The following is a 7,489-nucleotide window of genomic DNA, read 5'->3' as shown; positions in this document are numbered from 1 at the left end:
CACGAGCTCTCGGTGCATTAAAAACGATCGAAATGTGCGGTATTCATGACGGTACACAAAGCAGATAATGCAGATACAGCAGACATAGCCGAGAATAAAACCTAGTAGCGTGGAGGATTCAATTATGACATACTAGGACTTTCTACTGGTAAACTTTGCTCATTGACGAATAAATCTATCTAATTTCTACCTTATCTAGCTTTTGCTCTGTATTTAACGTATTATGACCAAAACAAATATGAAATTCACGACAATTCCATGGGACTTGTATATTCGTTTAAAAATAGCTCCGTTTCGAATCTAACGCTCCATTGCTATGGTAACATCGTGAATAATAGCCCTGTCGCTAATGGATAGATGACATTTAGAAGATGGCCATCGATGGCGCTCTCAACTTCTCGTTCCACGTCTGGCACCTACAAGAAGTAACCGACATATCACTGGCGCAATCCCGACCGAACATATTTTAACTCTCCTACAGACTTTTCTACACTGATCCCAGAAAGCATTAAGTGCCGTCAAAATGCCTCAGTTGCTGATAGGTACATGTCCATGACGTAACACTGTTCTCGTTGTGCATAAAACTGGAGTCAAAAGTAAGGCATATACTGATAGGCCTAGACTAGGTTTACGTTGCAGACTATGCATATGCTAACTTCACAGACAGATATACATGCATACAGATAACTTCAGATAATGTAAAATATCACTAACCGTAATCACGTTATGTTAACTGTGTCTTCAAATGTCGTCTTTTTCTTCTCTGCAACCCCGGGCCGTCGTTGGAGTCGTTCGAACAACTAAATTAAGGCGAAGAACGACGTCAAGATATATCCAACGTCTAGACTACACTGCTTGCAATGGAGAGAGAACTGCCCAGTACAGTACAGTACAGTACGTGTTGATATGGACGCCTACAAAATGACAACAAATATTTTCCGTTGAAAATCCACTGTGTATGACGGTATAGTAAACACTCGTACATAGATCATCGCACACGCGCGCGCGGAGGTATTATGTACGTACAGCATGCAATGCAGACAAATATTTCGGAGCGCGCGCTTCTGATTTTATGCTGATATTATTGTGAGCGCTCTTGTATCACTGTTTGCATGCGCGCACGGACAAGATAGACGTCAGACTATCACGCTGTAGCTACTAAACCTTTACTTAGGCCTACATGTGTACAGCAGTCGACTACTGTGATGGTTGCATGTGGCAGTTTAATATTGTGTGCACCATGTGTCAGCATTGTACGGTGGCTTAATAAGGACTTGGGAAAGAAAAACAGAGTCCCCAAATCTCACAATGTTGTCTTTTTATCTCAAAATGTTGCCTCTTTTTTTCCATTCAAAATTTGGATCCAAAAAAAAGGTCCAAATGAAGAGACAAAAAGTTTAAAGTTTCAGATTAGAGCAGACTTGTTTCCTTTTCCTATGTACCTATTAAGCCAACGTAGTATTGTAACTATTCTATGATCAGAAAAACTGTACAAATCTAACGGAATTGCTAATGTTAAGAGACTGACCTTTATCATCCCTGTAAAGTCAGAACGCGACGGTGTTTATTTCAGTCACAGTTGGCAGCCCTCTTAGGGTTTTAATCAGGAGCTTTCTATTTTATAGCTGTTGTAGGTGTCGTACCGGAAGTAATCCTTCCATTATCTTACACACTAAGTCCGTCACGTTTAGGGTCCGCTAAAGTATAGCTAGAAGTTGTCAACTGACAAATCATACCCCCCCCCCTCCACGTTGATATCTGAGGGCTTGGCCTGTCGGGATGCATGCAGATTTCTATATCATGACGCAGTTAAGACTTTGAGCTAGAAGAGGAGCAAGTTAAGCACACTGAACCGTCTGCTCGCACGGAGAAACATATCCAGATTTAAACACAGAATTTCTTAACTGCTCTGTGTCACCTCCAATCCTCCTTATTGGCACATCATCTCTACTTTGATTTATGCGCTTCCACATCAAGACGATCAAAACGATCGTGGTGACTGGAAATATGCCAAAACAAGCACTGCGTTAGGTCATTTTACGTCTTGTGTGTGTGTGTGTGTGCTTTTGTTTTACTTATCTTTTCGTGTTTTTTTTTTCTTTGGTTTTTTCGTTTTTTTTTTTCACGGTTAAACTTTTGTGCGAATGTACAATACTCCAATTGGGGCATGGTATGCATTCATATCACATTGTTTTGGAACAATCTGGAACTCTAAGTATTATTTCGACCCAAGAATCACCAGGCTGGCGTGGTGGCCTGAACGGTTGGAAGACAGCACTGCGCGTCGGTGTTTGTTGTCAGGCTGTGTGAATCGCGCCGATCGGATGACAGACACTGCTTTGTTTATAATGGCATCGCCAAGGTGGAATTTTTATACGGGCCTAGGATCCCAATTCCGTATCCTCCCTTAGTTCGCAAAAGCATCCGGGAGATTACGTTTAGAGCCCGGCCTTCGGGCCAGAAGTGGGCTAACTGACTTGCAATGGAGGGCTCACGTCGATTCGGACTGGGTTGATGTTCAACGTTCAGTGAAACCATGGCCTCGATGAGGCGTAATCTCTTGTTAATTTTAGCTTTTTGTCTTCCATTTTATAATACAATAATTCAAATTAATTATTGTCTTTTTCATTCATCTTTTTCTTGCTAAGTAATCACAATTTATTTAAGATTAAATTGATGCTCATGTCTGCCTAGGTTCGATTCCCCGCCGAAGCACTCTTTGTTTTTATTATTATTATTATTATTTTTTGGGTTGTTGTTAATATCTGCATGTATATACATGGTGTTTAACATTTGTTTTGCTTTGTTTGTTTGTCTGTTTTTTTTTATTGGGGGTGGGGGTGGGGGTGGTTGTTTCTATTTGGTATTTTGTTTCGTGTAAACAAAGTAGGTCATTGCAATATTTTGCACAACTTGTCAATAGAATTCGATCGGAACTTAAGACCTGAGTAGTAAATTTGATTTCTGTCTCGCTCGTCGCCTTTCACTGGAAATTTTAATGAAAGTATACATAAGCACGAAAACTGTAGCTGCAAAAAGGAATGCTCCTTTTGTACAGTGTAAGGCCACCGCGACATCTTTTCTGAAAAGCTTGATAATATTTGTTCTTCGGGAATGTTGTGTCATTACTTAGCCTTTATATTATAAACCGTTAAGTGTGGAAACAGCTATGCTCCTGTTAGAACAACTTCACATTTCTTAAATGCTGATTTACTGAGGCAGGCGTTTGAAAGACAGTGTGATACAAACAGGTACGGTAACGTCATAAACAATGCCACGAGCTCTCGGTGCATTAAAAACGATCGAAATGTGCGGTATTCATGACGGTACACAAAGCAGATAATGCAGATACAGCAGACATAGCCGAGAATAAAACCTAGTAGCGTGGAGGATTCAATTATGACATACTAGGACTTTCTACTGGTAAACTTTGCTCATTGACGAATAAATCTATCTAATTTCTACCTTATCTAGCTTTTGCTCTGTATTTAACGTATTATGACCAAAACAAATATGAAATTCACGACAATTCCATGGGACTTGTATATTCGTTTAAAAATAGCTCCGTTTCGAATCTAACGCTCCATTGCTATGGTAACATCGTGAATAATAGCCCTGTCGCTAATGGATAGATGACATTTAGAAGATGGCCATCGATGGCGCTCTCAACTTCTCGTGCCACGTCTGGCACCTACAAGAAGTAACCGACATATCACTGGCGCAATCCCGACCGAACATATTTTAACTCTCCTACAGACTTTTCTACACTGATCCCAGAAAGCATTAAGTGCCGTCAAAATGCCTCAGTTGCTGATAGGTACATGTCCATGACGTAACACTGTTCTCGTTGTGCATAAAACTGGAGTCAAAAGTAAGGCATATACTGATAGGCCTAGACTAGGTTTACGTTGCAGACTATGCATATGCTAACTTCACAGACAGATATACATGCATACAGATAACTTCAGATAATGTAAAATATCACTAACCGTAATCACGTTATGTTTACTGTGTCTTCAAATGTCGTCCTTTTCTTCTCTGCAACCCCGGGCCGTCATTGGAGTCGTTCGAACAACTAAATTAAGGCGAAGAACGACGTCAAGATATATCCAACGTCTAGACTACACTGCTTGCAATGGAGAGAGAACTGCCCAGTACAGTACAGTACAGTACAGTACGTGTTGATATGGACGCCTACAAAATGACAACAAATATTTTCCATTGAAAATCCACTGTGTATGACGGTATAGTAAACACTCGTATATAGATCAACGCACACGCGCGCGCGGAGGTATTATGTACGTACAGCATGCAATGCAGACAAATATTTCGGAGCGCGCGCTTCTGATTTTATGCTGATATTATTGTGAGCGCTCTTGTATCACTGTTTGCATGCGCGCACGGACAAGATAGACGTCAGACTATCACGCTGTAGCTACTAAACCTTTACTTAGGCCTACATGTGTACAGCAGTAGACTACTGTGATGGTTGCATGTGGCAGTTTAATATTGTGTGCACCATGTGTCAGCATTGTACGGTGGCTTAATAAGGACTTGGGAAAGAAAAACAGAGTCCCCAAATCTCACAATGTTGTCTTTTTATCTCAAAATGTTGCCTCTTTTTTTCCATTCAAAATTTGGATCCAAAAAAAAGGTCCAAATGAAGAGACAAAAAGTCCAAAGTTTCAGATTAGAGCAGACTTGTTTCCTTTTCCTATGTACCTATTAAGCCAACGTAGTATTGTAACTATTCTATGATCAGAAAAACTGTACAAATCTAACGGAATTGCTAATGTTAAGAGACTGACCTTTATCATCCCTGTAAAGTCAGAACGCGACGGTGTTTATTTCAGTCACAGTTGGCAGCCCTCTTAGGGTTTTAATCAGGAGCTTTCTATTTTATAGCTGTTGTAGGTGTCGTACCGGAAGTAATCCTTCCATTATCTTACACACTAAGTCCGTCACGTTTAGGGTCCGCTAAAGTATAGCTAGAAGTTGTCAACTGACAAATCATACCCCCCCCCCCCTCCACGTTGATATCTGAGGGCTTGGCCTGTCGGGATGCATGCAGATTTCTATATCATGACGCAGTTAAGACTTTGAGCTAGAAGAGGAGCAAGTTAAGCACACTGAACCGTCTGCTCGCACGGAGAAACATATCCAGATTTAAACACAGAATTTCTTAACTGCTCTGTGTCACCTCCAATCCTCCTTATTGGCACATCATCTCTACTTTGATTTATGCGCTTCCACATCAAGACGATCAAAACGATCGTGGTGACTGGAAATATGCCAAAACAAGCACTGCGTTAGGTCATTTTACGTCTTGTGTGTGTGTGTGTGTGCTTTTGTTTTACTTATCTTTTCGTGTTTTTTTTTTCTTTGGTTTTTTCGTGTTTTTTTTTTCACGGTTAAACTTTTGTGCGAATGTACAATACTCCAATTGGGGCATGGTATGCATTCATATCACATTGTTTTGGAACAATCTGGAACTCTAAGTATTATTTCGACCCAAGAATCACCAGGCTGGCGTGGTGGCCTGAACGGTTGGAAGACAGCACTGCGCGTCGGTGTTTGTTGTCAGGCTGTGTGAATCGCGCCGATCGGATGACAGACACTGCTTTGTTTATAATGGCATCGCCAAGGTGGAATTTTTATACGGGCCTAGGATCCCAATTCCGTATCCTCCCTTAGTTCGCAAAAGCATCCGGGAGATTACGTTTAGAGCCCGGCCTTCGGGCCAGAAGTGGGCTAACTGACTTGCAATGGAGGGCTCACGTCGATTCGGACTGGGTTGATGTTCAACGTTCAGTGAAACCATGGCCTCGATGAGGCGTAATCTCTTGTTAATTTTAGCTTTTTGTCTTCCATTTTATAATACAATAATTCAAATTAATTATTGTCTTTTTCATTCATCTTTTTCTTGCTAAGTAATCACAATTTATTTAAGATTAAATTGATGCTCATGTCTGCCTAGGTTCGATTCCCCGCCGAAGCACTCTTTGTTTTTATTATTATTATTATTATTTTTTGGGTTGTTGTTAATATCTGCATGTATATACATGGTGTTTAACATTTGTTTTGCTTTGTTTGTTTGTCTGTTTTTTTTTATTGGGGGTGGGGGTGGGGGTGGTTGTTTCTATTTGGTATTTTGTTTCGTGTAAACAAAGTAGGTCATTGCAATATTTTGCACAACTTGTCAATAGAATTCGATCGGAACTTAAGACCTGAGTAGTAAATTTGATTTCTGTCTCGCTCGTCGCCTTTCACTGGAAATTTTAATGAAAGTATACATAAGCACGAAAACTGTAGCTGCAAAAAGGAATGCTCCTTTTGTACAGTGTAAGGCCACCGCGACATCTTTTCTGAAAAGCTTGATAATATTTGTTCTTCGGGAATGTTGTGTCATTACTTAGCCTTTATATTATAAACCGTTAAGTGTGGAAACAGCTATGCTCCTGTTAGAACAACTTCACATTTCTTAAATGCTGATTTACTGAGGCAGGCGTTTGAAAGACAGTGTGATACAAACAGGTACGGTAACGTCATAAACAATGCCACGAGCTCTCGGTGCATTAAAAACGATCGAAATGTGCGGTATTCATGACGGTACACAAAGCAGATAATGCAGATACAGCAGACATAGCCGAGAATAAAACCTAGTAGCGTGGAGGATTCAATTATGACATACTAGGACTTTCTACTGGTAAACTTTGCTCATTGACGAATAAATCTATCTAATTTCTACCTTATCTAGCTTTTGCTCTGTATTTAACGTATTATGACCAAAACAAATATGAAATTCACGACAATTCCATGGGACTTGTATATTCGTTTAAAAATAGCTCCGTTTCGAATCTAACGCTCCATTGCTATGGTAACATCGTGAATAATAGCCCTGTCGCTAATGGATAGATGACATTTAGAAGATGGCCATCGATGGCGCTCTCAACTTCTCGTGCCACGTCTGGCACCTACAAGAAGTAACCGACATATCACTGGCGCAATCCCGACCCAACATATTTTAACTCTCCTACAGACTTTTCTACACTGATCCCAGAAAGCATTAAGTGCCGTCAAAATGCCTCAGTTGCTGATAGGTACATGTCCATGACGTAACACTGTTCTCGTTGTGCATAAAACTGGAGTCAAAAGTAAGGCATATACTGATAGGCCTAGACTAGGTTTACGTTGCAGACTATGCATATGCTAACTTCACAGACAGATATACATGCATACAGATAACTTCAGATAATGTAAAATATCACTAACCGTAATCACGTTATGTTTACTGTGTCTTCAAATGTCGTCCTTTTCTTCTCTGCAACCCCGGGCCGTCATTGGAGTCGTTCGAACAACTAAATTAAGGCGAAGAACGACGTCAAGATATATCCAACGTCTAGACTACACTGCTTGCAATGGAGAGAGAACTGCCCAGTACAGTACAGTACAGTACAGTACGTGTTGATATGGACGCCTACAAAATGAC

At 40.5% G+C, this 7,489-nt stretch overlaps 1 protein-coding gene across 4 annotated transcripts in view; it reads right to left on the bottom strand.

The window, feature by feature from the left end:
• The window catches only part of LOC139975994 (uncharacterized), a 47,033-nt gene extending 39,551 nt beyond the window's left edge, over positions 1 to 7,482 (bottom strand). For 2 of the 4 annotated variants that reach the window (XM_071984329.1, XM_071984330.1), the window contains exons 1-3: positions 7,273 to 7,477; positions 3,990 to 4,194; positions 715 to 914 (exon numbers count right to left, since the gene is read on the bottom strand). The gene's annotated coding sequence lies outside the window, so the exon portion shown is untranslated. Of the gene's footprint in view, positions 1 to 714; positions 915 to 3,989; positions 4,195 to 7,272 lie in introns of all 4 variants that reach the window. The other 2 variants (XM_071984332.1, XM_071984331.1) reach the window with 2 other exon arrangements.
• Between the last annotated feature and the right edge of the window lie 7 nt (positions 7,483 to 7,489).

The sequence above is a fragment of the Apostichopus japonicus genome, chromosome 11 (genome assembly GCF_037975245.1).
Source record: "Apostichopus japonicus isolate 1M-3 chromosome 11, ASM3797524v1, whole genome shotgun sequence".
Taxonomy (NCBI): Eukaryota; Metazoa; Echinodermata; class Holothuroidea; order Aspidochirotida; family Stichopodidae; genus Apostichopus; species Apostichopus japonicus.
Note: the sequence above shows the minus strand (reverse complement) of the source record. Positions and strands in the feature narration are given on the sequence as shown.